General features: G+C 30.1%; 1 long non-coding RNA gene across 2 annotated transcripts in view; it reads left to right on the forward strand.

The window, feature by feature from the left end:
* The window catches only part of LOC127277786 (uncharacterized), a 342,439-nt gene that overhangs the window by 103,247 nt on the left and 223,268 nt on the right, over positions 1-15,924 (forward strand). For both annotated transcript variants that reach the window (XR_007842408.1, XR_007842407.1), the window contains exon 5: positions 3,734-3,786. This is a non-coding gene — a long non-coding RNA (uncharacterized LOC127277786). The remainder of the gene's footprint in view (positions 1-3,733; positions 3,787-15,924) is intronic.

A 15,924-nucleotide genomic window follows, 5' to 3' on the forward strand; every position in this document is an offset into this window, starting at 1 on the left:
TGTATTTTACGAATAGGTCTACTCTCTAAATCTGAATTAGTAAAAATATTTACTAATTTAAATTAGTGGCTCATTTTTTGCTTTAGAATTAGTTAAATTTTACTAATTGTTAGTAAAAGTTACTAATAATGAGTAAAATTTTATTAATTCCGAAGCAAAAAGTGAGTCATTAATTTAAATTAGTAAACATTTTTACTAATTCAGATTTAGAGAGTAACGGAAAGAATGTATAAATAATAATTTTAACCTGTTAAATAGGAAAAAAATATTATTTAACATATGAGTTTCAAACTTAACAAATATAAAAAAATTAGTTACTATTTACTTTCAAACTGTTATATTCAAAAAGTAATCAATAAATAAAAAATAATGCTGTTTCTTTGCAGTTTTTTATTTGTAAATAATGAGCACAAAAGAACTACAAAATATTTAATTATTTTAAAATAAACTAAAGGTTTGTAAAAAAAAATCACGATTTACCGACTGCTGATAAAGTAGGAATTTAACTTACTATCAGTTGGCAAAGTAGAAAAAACAAAATTTGCTATTTACCTATTGGTAAAGTAGGAATCTATCTTGCTATTAGTCGGCAAAGTAGAAATCTATCTTACTATCAGTCGGCAAAGTAGAAAAAAACAAAACTTATTGTTTACTAACTAGAGGCCATCCAGAAACTGTGTCACCAATTTTTAATCCTTTTTATACCCTTCTCCTCTCGTTACCATTGTGTTAAATGCATTTTTATAGACTTTTTGACCCCCTCCCCCTGAAATAGGTAACATGGTTTATGGATGGCCCCCTATTGGCAATGTAGGAATCTACCTAACTATTTGCTGGCAAAGAAGGGAACCGACACTATTTGCCGACCGTTGAGAATGTAGGAATCTACCTTACCGTAGGTGGTAAAGCAGGAAAAACATATAACTTATACCTTACTATCAGTCAGTAAAAAAAAAATATAAATTTTAAATCATCTTAAATGGAGAAAATTGTTTGTTATTCATATACATCAAAGTATTTTAAAATACATTTTTTTTCTTTTTCTTCTAATACAATAATTTGTTTTTAAATTAAACATTGTCGATACATAATTTTTGTTTTTTTTTTTTTTAAATTAAATATGTCTAATGTTATAAAAATTCAATTCGCAGAACTAAATGAAAACCGTTTTTATGTATGTATATATGTGAATCAAGTATTTTTCTCCCTGTGCGGTTGTGAAGATAATAAAGAGAGCATTTTGCAAATTCTAATTTTAGTACCTAGACAGACTCGATATCCGGCAATATCGACGAGCTTCGTCGTCACGGTGGAGCGGCTCGTTATCTGCGGTACGAGGGCGTTAGAAACGAATAAACCGTGAACGTTTATGCGTCCCATAGACGGACGCACGGGTCAGCATAACCTGTCATAAATCGGGGCTGGTGAGAGAAGTGCATGTATGCGGTATGGATGAAGTGAAATGAGCTATAGGGAGAGACAAAGAGGGAGAAAGATAGAGATAGATAGAAGCGAGAGAGAGAGAGAGAGAGAAGATTGTAGAGGGTGCGCTAGAGCGGGATGAAACGAAAACATGAGATCGTCTGGCTCATAGACTGAGGGAAAAGGGTGGCAACTAACAACCCCATTTGAGAGAGGGGGAGAGGGATTGCAAGTTGAACGGCGGGTGGCGAATCTCGCGTTACAGCTAACGTTGCCAACCGACGTGCATAGTTGGGAATGCACTTTGCATTGTTAGCGGCATTGCACGCGCTGAAACATTTACTGCCGTAGACGTGTCAATCCATACCGGTTTTACGAGCGCTGCGTAAATTCTCGCTACCTGTTCGTCAGGCATTGCGCGCCCAAGTATTGCCAGCAAATGCATTATAGGCTTTTACAGGAGAGCAGCACGCCTGTCCGTCTGGCATTGTAGACTGAAGACAGACGATTTTCTGCCTCTTTGCGTGTCTTCAAGCCATAAGCGATTTTGGCTTGGTACGTAAAATAACCACCACAAAAAAAAAGGGGTGAAAAGTGCAAAGTCATAAAATAAATTTATGCGTGTTTTCGAAGCCATCATTAAAAAAAATGTTTACTGAAAAAAAAATTATTTTTTATAAATTAAAAAACTGAAGTAAAAATAAGGACTAATTTATTTTGTTGACAAACTAATTCTACTGATAAAATCTCTAAGTTTGATATAAAATTTTTATTGAACAAATTATTACGTGTGTGGTATAAAATTTAAAATTATTTTATATTTAATTAAAAAATAAAGTTAAACATATGAAAAGTGCAATCTTCCATATGCATAATTTTACTTTAACCCCTTTTTTAACTACATGTATTTTATATAAAATTAAAAAAATGGCTTAAATTATTCCCTTAATGATTTCTTAAGATATTTTATATACTATATCATGAGAAAAGAACATCTTAATGTTCTTACTGACCACTTTGTCGGTTTATTTAAAAGGAGCAAAAAGCATGGAAGTTGCAAATACTACCGTCCGGATATTATACTGTTAGATCTTTTAAAAGTGGTGGAAACGCGATGAAAAACTCGGATCACTAAAAGAGACCTGTAATTACGCCCTCGGAGAAAAATACGTCCGACATTAATAGACCTTTTAAAAGGCTCTCGACTTCTGTTTTTCATCGTTTACCCAGCTTCTGGTATAACAAACTACTGAGCTACTTCCAGTTTATCCGCGCGTAAGCTCACGAATCAACTATCGACGAATTCACGTCATTTTAATATATTTCTCTTTTATGCGTTTCATTACAAAAACATGTATTATTAATTTTTTACTATTTGACAACATTTTTATAAAAATTCTAATTTTATATTCTTTGTTCAAAAACTTTTTTTAGGATTTGAGTTACATTCAAATTTGACTGAAACATTATTTCTTTTACCATTTCTTGGGAAATGTATCTATTTCAAGTTGATTTTCAAAAAAAAAAATATTTTTTAACGAAATTAGAAATAATATATGTGTGCGTATCAAAAACGAATTGAAGGACACAGAAGACTTCAGAGAGAAGAAATTAAAGCAGGCAATCTCAGGGTTAAGGTTACCTTCTCTCCCTCTCTACTTGTTTCCTTCCCATTGCGATTGCGGATGAGGTTGGTGACCTTACGCTGACTAAGGATACCACCAAGAGTTGTTTACAGTCTTTGGCGTCGTGGCATGTTCCGCCACGCAAATTACAGTCAATTAAAGTCCTATGCTTCCAACGTGATGTCGAATCCACCACAACAGGAGGGTCCTTCGAAACGATAGAGAGTAGACAGTGCGGACATATGCGTAGCGAGGTCACGTCGCTTGAAGGTTCGAACTAGATTGAATGTTCTATTCAAACATCAGATCTTCCCATGAAAATCTCTCTCTGATCTTCTGCGATTATTTCCTCGGTGACAATCTTCGCGCAGAAATTGATTTATTTTATCTTTAATTCAATGAAAAGTTTATTTGTTTTTTTTTGATTTTGTTTTGCAGATAAATTATTATTTGCGCTGTAAAATTGAAAAACTTTTTCTAAAGGATTATTATGAATGATATTTCTAAATAAATAAATTAGAAATGAAATATATAATTGACCCTTTCCATTCGTGATAATTAAAGACATGAATAGATGATCAAGGAACTTACGTCGTTTTAGTAACTTCATTAAGAGTATATTGGTAAACTTTATACAAATTATAAACGATATAATTTTTAATGTATATATTTTTTTTTTGTTTCAGATGACTATGGACACGAAAGAGGGATATATGAATTGAAGCGGTTTTCAAAAAAGGTTGTTTAATATTAAAGATGAATAATATAACATTAATAAAAAAAAATAAGTAAGTCCACTTTGGGCGATTTTCATTTAACTTTTTAAAAATTTTCAATTTTCAAAAGCAATGCGCACCGAAAATTCGGTCAATTTTCAAAAGCAATGCGCACCGAAAATTCGGTCAATTTTCAAAAGCAATGCGCACCGAAAATTCGGTCAATTTTCAAAAGCAATGCGCACCGGAAATTCTATCAATTTTCAAAAGCAATGCGCACCGAAAATTCTATCAATTTTCAAAAGCAATGTGCACCGAAAATTCTGTCAATTTTCAAAAGCAATGCGCACAGAAAAAATTTGTCAATTCGGTTATAAAGAAAAGTGGTGACTATACAAAACGGACAACTGTCGACTCTTAGATACTTTATTACATTTAGAAATGCATAGATATAAATGATTGTGTATAGGAAAGGGATAAGTGACAACTTTTGGTCATATTTTTACTCAAATTCACAAAAACGTGAGATTTCAACATTTTGTGATTTTTATTATAATAAAGACAAGAAATTTCAATTGATTTAAAGAGTGGGAACAAGGATTTAGATCCTTGAGAAGTCTTATGCTGAGAGACTTTATATACGTCCGTTTAATCTGATCCTGATCTCAATACGTACGCGGATGTTGGTTGCGTTGGATAATGCCTAGTAGGGACGAAGTAAAGTGCTTCGGATGGTACGTAAATGCTTACGTACGTTGTCCGTAGGTAAAGGTATATATGATACTAGAGGTACCGATCGACCGAGGAATGGGGGGGTGGGGATATAATTGCGGAGGGCAGAGAGATGCGTGGAGATGTTCTTGCCGGGTCAGCGCGGAGGTCACGCTTGGAATCCAGAGCAAACTATCCCCCCTTCCCTTCTCTTCTTTCTTTAGCTGTAGCTTCTTCTCCCAAGGTAGGCTTGTCTACCTTCTCGCTTGGCAGCCTGACTCTTCTCGTACACATCTTAAAAGACCACCGTATAGAAGTTTACTTTCCTACTGCTATATGTATATATATAAATCGTTGTATGTACCTTATACAACGCGTTCTTACCAATACACAACGCTCTTGCGTCGTTACTTCCTTCCAAGGATTGGACACAGTCCAGTTGCCTCATCCCGAAGGAGTATGGCCACGTGAAGACCCCTCTCTCTCTTTCTCTCTACTCATCTACCGCATCATCACGGCACGATCTTCGTGGTGTAGATTCTACCGCCATAAATCGGGACAGACCGGGGATAACCTCTCTTTTAGTTATTTTTTCAACAAAATGACCCGACGATTCCACTGATGTTGAAGATTTCTTCACGATCTTTATATACCATTTTCTTCCTTACATACCTCATTAGCGTATACAAAATATTGTTTTCAATTCGATTATTTTTTTGCCTAATCTTTTTTATGGATAAAAAAAGAAAGAGTCTGATAAAAAAAGTAGACTAATTCTATTTCTTGGTCATAAAAGATGTGTACTTAAAAGAAGTTAACTTAACGGTTCTTAAAGGTAAAGAATATCATGAAGATAAGAATGTCTACTTATATACAAGAAGAGATTGAAATTTACTACATAGTGTAAACTATCGCATAGAGGTAACATGCTTAGTTTCTCATCACTTCATCCCCCTTCATTTTCTCCTCGTGATACTTGCGGTGTATTACACTAGCGACTCCTGCCAGGTATTATATGTTCTCTCGAGTGTATGTGTATATAACCCCGTATACAGCTATATTATCTTCCAACCTTTAGTGTAAATACTGCTTTCGATTTGTGGCCTATTCACTCTTTCATGCCATAGTTCCCTTATCACCTCAAGTCTAACTCTCATGGAAACTGTTGATGTCATTTGATGAAATGGATTTTGTCGTCATAGAAAATCTCAGAACTTTTCCCATACAACATATATATACTACTGCATATATATATATATATAGTTGTCAGCTTCCTGTAAAATCTGTCTTGTATGGCTTTATCATTAACCTGTTTTCATTATACACTTTCCAAACACGAAAGTGATTAATTTATAATAAATAAAATAAAATTGTGTCTAGATTTATATTTCAAAATATAAATAGGAAGAACAATAATTTAATTTTTGTCTTGTCGAATATGTTTTGCGGATAGTATCAATGTCGAAAGTTAATGAAGCCACCATCACATTTAAAGAAAAAGAATTGAAGGTCATGTTGGTTAGTATCTTTACGGAGTAAACCTTGGAAGGGTTTACTGCCATTAATGTTCCATACAGTATATATATATATACACACACGCGAGAGATAGGCAAACAGAGAGTGAGTTAGTGAGCGAGCAGCCAACTGAATGCATATCCGTATGGAAAGGAGACCCCGTATCTCACCGGTCAGAGCCACTTAATTGACACGCGGCGCGTCCCTAACACGCGGCGACCCCCCTGCAACCTGGTTCCGCATGTGGAATCACGGATCTCCATCTGTCGTCGCCGTCGCTGGCTGCGACGATTCCTAGCACCGCACACGTTCAATCGTGGAAATGGAAATACCGACCGCGGCAGTAGCTTATATATACTGCAGCAACAGAAATATCGCACTTCACAATAATTAACTCCTCTCCCTTCGCATCTTACATTTTAACCCTTTAGGGACCAAATGTACAAAAATTTTGCCTAAAGTTTGGTAATTTTTTAAACCATCTAAATGCATTAAGAAAAAATTTGCAATATACGTTTTTTATGGTCCAGGAACTGCTCTTTCAAGTGGTGCATCTAAAAAAACCGTAAATTTAAAATTAAACAAACTACAGATAATTATTTATAAAAAAATATGAATTTTCAAGGTTTTTTTTTTACTTAAGAATTTTTTTGGGGAATGTGCCATTTTAAAATATCTTCCCGAGGTACAAATATGGCGTCAAAAATATTTAACTTTTGACATGGTGGCATAGATTTAAAAAAAAAACTAAATGTCTAAATAATATTGTTAATTAAAGTTGAGATTTTAATAACAAATACGCAGCTATTGTCAAATAATTTTAAAACTCATCGGATCCACTCGAAAATCGTTACTCGTAGGTTTTCGGGGTCGCTGATTACGAATCTGAAGTCGATTTTTAAAAATTCAAAATGTCAGCGACCCCGAAAACCCCTGAGTGACTCTTTTCGAGTGAATCCGATGAATTTTTAATTTTTCGTCCGCCATATTGGATCCGCCATTTTGAATTTTTAAAAATCGACTTCAGATTCGTAATCAGCGACCCCGAAAACCTCCGAGTATCGATTTTCGAGTGGATCCGATGAGTTTTAAAATTATTTGACAATAGCTGCGTATTTGTTATTAAAATCTCAACTTTAATTAACAATATTATTTAGACATTTAGTTTTTTTTTAAATCTATGCCACCATGTCAAAAGTTAAATATTTTTGACGCCATATTTGTACCTCGGGAAGATATTTTAAAATGGTACATTCCCCAAAAAAATTCTTAAGTAAAAAAAAAACCTTGAAAATTCATATTTTTTTATAAATAATTATCTGTAATTTGTTTAATTTTAAATTTACGGTTTTTTTAGATGCACCACTTGAAAGAGCGGTTCCTGGACCATAAGAAACGTATATTGCGAATTTTTTCTTAATGCATTTAGTTGGTTTAAAATATTGCCAAACTTATGTAAAATTTTTGTACATTTGGTCCTTAAAGGGTTAACGTTACTTTTGTAGTTGCATAGTTTTTCTTTCTTTATTTCTCATGTTAAAATTGCTCAAACTTAATTTTCGTTTATTCTGACAGTTGATTTTTGGATTCGGTGACTCTGGTTGTATAAAAATTGAATATATGTGACCTGAATAGTTGAAAGGTACGTTACGACCGAACAAATCGATTTTTTATTGAATGGCGCTTCGTAAGGTCCCTTTTAATAGTCCAGGTTAAATATATAAAAAATTAAAAATTGCGGATCCAATATGGTGAATCTAAAATTGCGGATTTAAAAAAAAATTCTTCGGTTTTTCTTGGAACTTGTTACTCGGGGATTTTAAGGGTTGCTGAATACGAATCTGAAGTCAGATTTAAAAAATTCAAAATGGCGGATCCAATATGTCTGACAAAAATGTTTAAAATGAACGAAATCTCTTTGAAACTTGGTACTCGGAGGGTTTTTGGGGTCGCTGAATACGAATCTGAAGTCAGATTTTAAAAATTCAAAATGGCGGATCCAATATGACTCTTAAAATATTTAACAAGTTTCAAATTAAACTGATGACCTGGCATTTTGGATTTTTAAAATCTGACAACAGATTCGTATATTCAGGGATCCGAAAAACCCCCAAGTTTCAAGGAAATCCGAACAATTTAAAAAAAATCTGCTATTTTATATCTGCCAATATAAATAATATTTAATTAATTAAATTATAGGTTGAGTCAATTGAGTATCAAATTTCAATTAGGTAATTCTTATTTTTTTTCAAGTAAATTTTATAATTTTTAAAACCAGGGACGAACAATTAAAATTTTTTATTATTATCATAAATTAATTAAATGCTGATAAGGAAACCGTTTTTTCAAAACGTTAAAATAAATATATTTTTTCCTGTTCCAAATTGCTTAAATTTTTTTTATACCAAAAAAAGTAAATAAGAATCCATTGCAATTTGATACTCAATTGGCTCAATCTAACTTAATTCAATTTTTTTTTTTTTTATTTTCACAATTTGATTTATTCACTGGATTTTTAAAATTCCATCCTTTAATTAAGCTTTGTTTATATTGGTGACTAAATTTGAAACGAAATTATATTAACGTAATTATTTCACGCTTGACATTATTCTCTCGGTTGAGTGGAATTATCGAGAATTTAAAAATATCTAAGTGCGATCATAAAAAATTATACCATTTAAAGAGTCGAGACTGACATTTAAATTACGAGGACAAATCAAACTTCTATAATAAGATAATATAAATTATATGAAAAGTTTTTACTAAAAAAATATATAATTTAAAATCACGCTTTTAGATATATATATTTTACAAAGAATTTAGTTTATCTATATATTGTAAAAATCGAGTTGTAACGTTTTAAAAACATATTATTGACAATAATTTCTAGTTTATATTAACTCCGGCTGATACATTAAATCTTTAATTATTCATGAATTTTCAATAGAACGATATATATGAAATGCTAGTGTCAAAGAAAAATTGTTTAATATGGATAATTTAATTATTCGTCAACTAAGGAAACTATCAATTAATCATCGCTAAATAAGTGTCAATTTTCATTAAAATTGTCGATTTCTTTTTATTATTTCTGGTCTGTGTTATAATTCTCATACTTTTTTTTTATCGGTAAAATAATTGTTTAATAAGTTAAACATTTTGACTGCTTTATTTTTGCTTCTGTTTTGCAGTGAAATTAATAATGAAATATTTTCCATTTCATTGACAAGTGCCTTCACATTTCATTGAATACAATAAAGTTTAGGTATTTATAATATTTAAATCGTATATACGTTGAATTTATATCAAGAAAAGTTTCTCTCTATATTTTTAGATTAGCGATATAAAAAAAAATAATTTCTTTTTGAAGATATAACTAATTTTCTAAGTCTGGTATTTTTGTTTTAATTTTTCCTCTCTATTAAATTCGGCATTTTGTATTTTAAAAATCTGATTTTAGATTCGTAATTAGCGATAGAAAAAACTTTTCGATACTAATTTTTATAAGTATATCAATTTAAAAAAAACTTCGCCTTCTTGGCTCCGCAATTTTAAATTTTGAAAATTTGCCTCAAGATTCGTTATCAATAACCTCTAAAATCCTCGAGTAAGAAATTCCATAAAAATCCATCAATTTTAAAAATACTTCGAAAAAATTTACTTTTCGAAAAATTTTACCTGTATTTTGAATTTTTGAAAACAGACTTCAAATTCAAAATGAGTGACCCCCTAAAAATTCCCCAATTACCGCAATTGCAATTTCAATATAATTATAAAAATTATGAATTTAAATTTATAAAAATAATAATAATAATAATAATAATAATAAGGAAACACATACTTTGTTTGTTTTGACTTTTAACCCCTTGGCTGTCGACAAGATTTCCACTGTTTGGGCTAAAAGTGTGTCGAAAAAGATTTTAAAGGATTTTCATGAAACTTGGTACATTATGGTTTTTAGGGTTGCTAATTACGAATCTGACATCAGTTTTTCAAAATTCAAAATGGCGGATTGAAATTATTAAAAATGTGCGGATTCGATTGAAAGTGGTTACTCGGAGATTTCGGAATCGCTGATTCCAAATCTGACATCAGTTTTTCAAAAATTCAAAATGGCGGATCCAATATGGTGGATTGAAATTCTTAAAAATGTGCGGATTCGATTATTGCCATATTGGACACGTTATTTTAAATTTTGAAAAACTGATGTCAAATTTGGAATCAGCGACCCCGAAAACCCCCAAGTAACCAGTTTGAGAAATATACTTAAGATTTTTTTAATCATTTTTTATAAGTTGCGCATATATGCATCAAGTGCACTCTTGTCTAGTTTTAGTTTTGCGCATATGCGTCAGCGAAAGGCAACGCACAGTGGTTTAAAATCAAAAAGTAGGGTTCAAAACAGTCCAGAGCCTACAAATCGCAACCGATTTTGGAATTTTTTTTTAAAAAATAATCTTTAATATAAGAGATCCCTCGAGCCCGATTTTTGATTTTCAATTTGCATAAATAATTATATTAATATAAACAAATAAAAGAAAAACGTACTTTTTTACATATTACTCTTATTTTCAAAAAAATATGTAAAGTTTTTATTGTTAGGTATTTAAATTTACTCCTCTGGATCTCTGAATTGTATAATGATGATATAGACCCATTAGTAAATTGTTATAAACAAATTATATAAACAAATTGTTAATTTGGGCAATGATTTCAATTAACTTAAATGAAACTGATTACTTGGGGGTTTTCGGGGTCGCTGATCACGAAATCGATGTCAGTTTTTCAAAATTCAAAATGGCGGATCCAATATGGCGGACAAACATTTTTAATAATCGCTTAAATTCGCTTGAATCTGGTTACTCGGGGGTTTTTGTGGTCGCTGATCACGAAATCGATGACAGTTTTTCAATATTCAAAATGGCGGATCCAATATGGCGGACAAAATTTTTAAAAATCGCTTAAATTCGCTTGAAACTGATTACTCGGGGGTTTTCGGGGTCGTTGATCACGAAATCGATGTCAGTTTTTCAAAATTCAAAATGGCGGATCCAATATCACGAACGAATTTTGAAAAATTCATTGGATTCGCTTAAAAAAGTTTTCTTAGAAGACATTTAAAATTTTTAAAAAGACTGACGTATAATTTATATACAGTAACAAAAAGACCTAAATAACAATTTTTAATCGAATTTAATTTTTACAAAATTGTCTACCTTATTTGATATGTTATTCGATTTTGATTTTTTTGAAAAACTAACATCAAATTCGTGATCAGCGATGCCAAAAACACCTGGGTCACTATTATTATTAAAATCGATCAAAGTAATTATCTAAAATTAAAATTTGTATTGAGAGTTGATAATCTTTATTTACTTTTGCTTAAAAATTTCAAAACATATCCTACAATTTTTTTGCTTCTTAGGTCCCTTTCTCAGAGCGCGTTACAAATATTTTTTAAATATTGCACTTTTATCTGCTTAAAAGTTGGAATAAAATAATTTGTTTCTGTAAAAAAAAAAAAACATAAAATGTGCTTTTTTAAACCTTCTTCTTAGATATACGTTAATACAAAGTAACAATTCGGAGAGGAATTATTAAAAATAAAAATTGAAAGTCGTGCAATAGAAATGATAGTGCAGGTGCCCCTGGAAGGGAAAAAGCAGGATCTATCGGTAAAAGAGTGCGTGCACTCGTGACTTGCGAGTAAGATCCTTGAAGTTGGGTGGAGGGAGGGGGTCGATCTGGGGCCCACACGGTCCCAGAACTCGTGCCAGTCACCGAGCAACCCTCCTCGAACTTAACAAAGTGGGACGTGGTGGGATGTTTTGCAGCATGAAAAGTTAAAGGGATATATATATATATATATATATAGGAAAGAGACAGAGTGGGAGGGGGAGGGATTGTCGAGCGGTAAGTGGGTAGAGGGACGGTGAGGGGAGCAACAGGAGGCTTAGACTTTGCAGGTCGATACCATCGCCAAGAGCCACTAAGTTCAGGCCTCCCGCTGCCTCTCCGTGCCTTACCCGTAATTATTCAGCAAGAAGGACCCCAGCGCGGCGGGTCAAGTCAGGTTATCTTTGCACTAGGATGCAGGGTTATCGCTACCCTAGTATACTCTCATCCCTTCCATCTCACTCTCTCATCTCATCTATTTTCCTTCCTTCATTGTCGTAACTACTACAACCCTTTTCTTCGTAATATGCTGAAATTTTTTTAAATGTCAATTTTTTTCTCTTTTTTTTTTTTTTTTTTTTTAATGAAATTTTGTTACTGCTTTGAATGTTGTTGAAAATTTTATAAGAATTTTTAAAAACCGTTTAATCTATAGATAAATATTTTTTGAATTTACATTTTTTTTTATTTTTAATAAAAAATGAACTGCGATTTAAAGTAACATTTGAATTTCTTTTTTTAAATGCAAATTAGAGAACCAAATCGTCATGGTGAAGCCTTCACATATTTTACAATAAATTCAGTAATTATTATTAATACTATCTGTTAATTAAAGTGTATTAATATATAGTATTAATATATAGCAAGTATAAATGTTGTGAATACGAAACAGATTGAAAATCGTTCATATATTTTTTTAAAAAATTAGTATTAGTTTTGCGTCATGGTGAAGCTTTTTTCACCTTTGATAGATTTTGATTAGTATTTTTTTTGTAATATTAATTTTTAACAAGCATATATGCAAAGTATTTTGATTTATTTGAAAATAATTGAAAATAGATTTTTCAAGGACGGTGTTGAGGTCACGGGGTCGGTGTCGTTTTTCGAAATTTGTTAACTTAATATAATAGAAGATGTTTCGTTTGAAATTAAGAAATGTTAAAATTATTAAGTTAAAAACCTTTGATTTTAATGACATTTAAAATTAGACACAATATTATAGGTTACTAACTAAAAATTGAAAAAACAACAATAAATAATAAAAAATAATAATAAAAAATTGAAAAAATCAAAAAATTCTTAAAAAATTGCAAAATAACCCTTTTTCGGGTTAAAATTGAAAAAAGATGTTACATAAAAATAGTTTGTAAGATTTTCTAAAAGCATATATGCAAAGTATTTTGATTTATTTGAAAATAATTGAAAATAGATTTTTCAAGGACGGTGTCGAGGTCACGGGGTCGGTGTCGTTTTTCGAAATTTGTTAACTTAATATAATAGAAGATATTTTTGTTACAGGTAAGAAAACTGAAAAAAACAACAGAAAAAATAAATTCAAGGTATGTTGCAATTTATTTTAGAGCTATGAATCTTGTTTCATTGGAACTGACGAGCTTTACACTAAAATTCATAACGATTATTCTGCTGAAATTATAAATAACTATATTAAAAATCGTTTAAATACACCCAGAGAAGAGATTTCTTTAATTTAAAGAAACCAATTTCTTTGACTTGTCTTCTTCTTTCATTGAAAATAAAATTTTCTTTGAAACCAAAAAAAGCTTCTTAGTTTCAATAAAAATTTCTTTTGATTCGAAGAAATTTTTTTTGAATCAAAAAAATTTGTGCATTAAATCAAAAATAATTCTAACATTGATATAGAGGGTCAAATAAACATTTATTTGAATTAAATAAAAAATTTCTTTAAAACGAAGATAAATTTTTTTGAATCAAAGATTATTTTTTTTGAAATAAATAAATTTTCTTTATATCAAAGAAATTGATTTCTTTGAATCAAAAAAATATTTTTTCTGAGTGTAGTTTTAAATTTTACTATAAAAAAAATCCCTAAAGAGTTTGATCCATTTGAAAAAGAGAAAGATAATATAAATATTGTCTCAAAATGTAATTTCAATTTTTCTCTAATTTATATATAAAGCAAATTCAAATGTTCATTTAAAAAAAAAAACGCATTAATGAACATAAAAATAATAAGAACAAAACTACTGTTAAATCATTTGTATGGGAGTACATCAATCTGAATTTAATCATGAGTTTGCGACTGCGGATAATACTATTATCCTCTATCATAAATCCAATTATAATAAACGCCCTTTTTCTGAAATATTACATATATAAAAATTAATGGCCATAAAAAATTATAATAAAAAATAAAGATATTTTTTAAATATCTAATAAAATTTATTTTCCTTTAAAAATAAATATGTTCCAATTTGAGATTATAAATTTCTTTTAAAAAATTGATGCAGCTATATTTGCTATTTACTTTTCAGTTCATTGACTCCTCTATAGCTATTAGCTATACCTATATATAGGCTTTTATTTCAGTAGATCTGTCACATCGATTGTGTGAATAATTATATGTAATTTGATTTTTTTCGAACCAATAACAATAAGTAAATATTTACTTAATTGTTTTTTCTAAATTATTTTTTTAACGATTTCAAATTTTATAAAATTATTTTCAAATTTTGTAAAAGTATTTGCAAGTCATGGAAAATGTGGTAAGAAGCAAAATTTTCATATAAGAATTGTACTACATTTTTAAATAACTTTTATGAAATTTACAATACTTATATTAAAATTTGGTAAAACATATATTCGATTCATTACTAAATGATACTAAAAAATTTAATCTTGTATTACACTGAAAAACAAACAGATTTTGTGTTTGCAACAAAATTATTTGGTTAGTCAATTTTGGTTCTTGTATAACCAAATTTTGGTTGGCTGAAACAAAGTCGTAGAGTTATCTCAACCAAACATTTGGTTAGGCCAACAAAATTATTTGGTTGAACATTTTTAAATTCCAACCAAAATTTGGTTACGACAACAAAATAATTTGGTTAGCACAACAAAATAGTTTGGTCTAAAAACTCAAATCTTCGTTTGTTGTCTTAACCAAAATTTGGTTACAACCAAATAATTTAATTCGCTCTCGTACCTTAGAACAATTAATTTAAATCTCTCATAAAGATGGTGGTAGTCCAGTGGTCAGAGCTCCCGACTCGCAATTTAAAAACAGATGTTCGATCCCAGGCGGAGATGACATTTTTCAAAGTCCAAAAACTATTTCAATTGGATAAATATAAATAAAACGTTAAATTGATAATAAATAAATAATAAAAAAAAAATAAAAAAGATAAAATGAAAAGAAATAAGGTAGAATAAAATTTTTAATTTTACAAAAAAAAACTGTTGGTTTGATCAACCAAACATTTTTGTTGACTTAACAAAAAAAAATTTGTTTGAGCTAACCAAACATTTTTGTTATAATAACCAAAAACACTCAACCAAATTTTTTGGTTCACTCAGACATGTAGTTTGGTTGTTTAAATAACAACAAAATTTTTGTGACTAAACATTTTTCTCAGTGTATGTGAAATAATAAATTTTCAATCTTTAGAAAACAGGAAATTTTTGTTTTAAACTTTACATTTTATAATGTTAAATTCTTTGTAAATTTGTAAATAAATACGGCACATTATTATGGTTCTAATAAAGGTTAAAATTATGTAATTTCAAAATATTTTAATTTAAATACGTGGAAGTGATTATGGAATTATATTTCTGCCTTTACGGTATATGTTTACATTGAAGTATACAAAAGAAACCCCAAGGATAATAATAATTAAATCATTTGCAATTCGTGTATTGACATGTTTAGACGTGGTTAAAGTTAGTGTCAATATTTTGTAATTTTGAAACAAAGTCTGTGTTAAATATTATAATTATTTACTTTATCGTCATTTTTATTTCATATTTTGATATTTAATGTGAATAGTTTCGGGAGTACTCTAATTTTTTTTAAACTCACAAACGAAAAAATTTTAGTTTGAAATTTTTTTTTTATTTTTCTTGTCATTTTAGTAAAAGTTTTTATTACGGGAGTGTTTGAAATTCTTAAAATCGCGATCGCTTACATTTTTAGAAAAAAGCGAATTTTGTTTCTTAATTTTAAACACGTGGTTTCGGGAGTGTTCGAAAATTTTAAAATCGCGTGTGTTTCCAAAAGATTT

The sequence above is a fragment of the Leptopilina boulardi genome, unplaced genomic scaffold, assembly GCF_019393585.1.
Source record: "Leptopilina boulardi isolate dan_hultmark-lab unplaced genomic scaffold, ZJU_Lbou_2.1 LbouV2_179, whole genome shotgun sequence".
NCBI lineage: Eukaryota > Metazoa > Arthropoda > Insecta > Hymenoptera > Figitidae > Leptopilina > Leptopilina boulardi.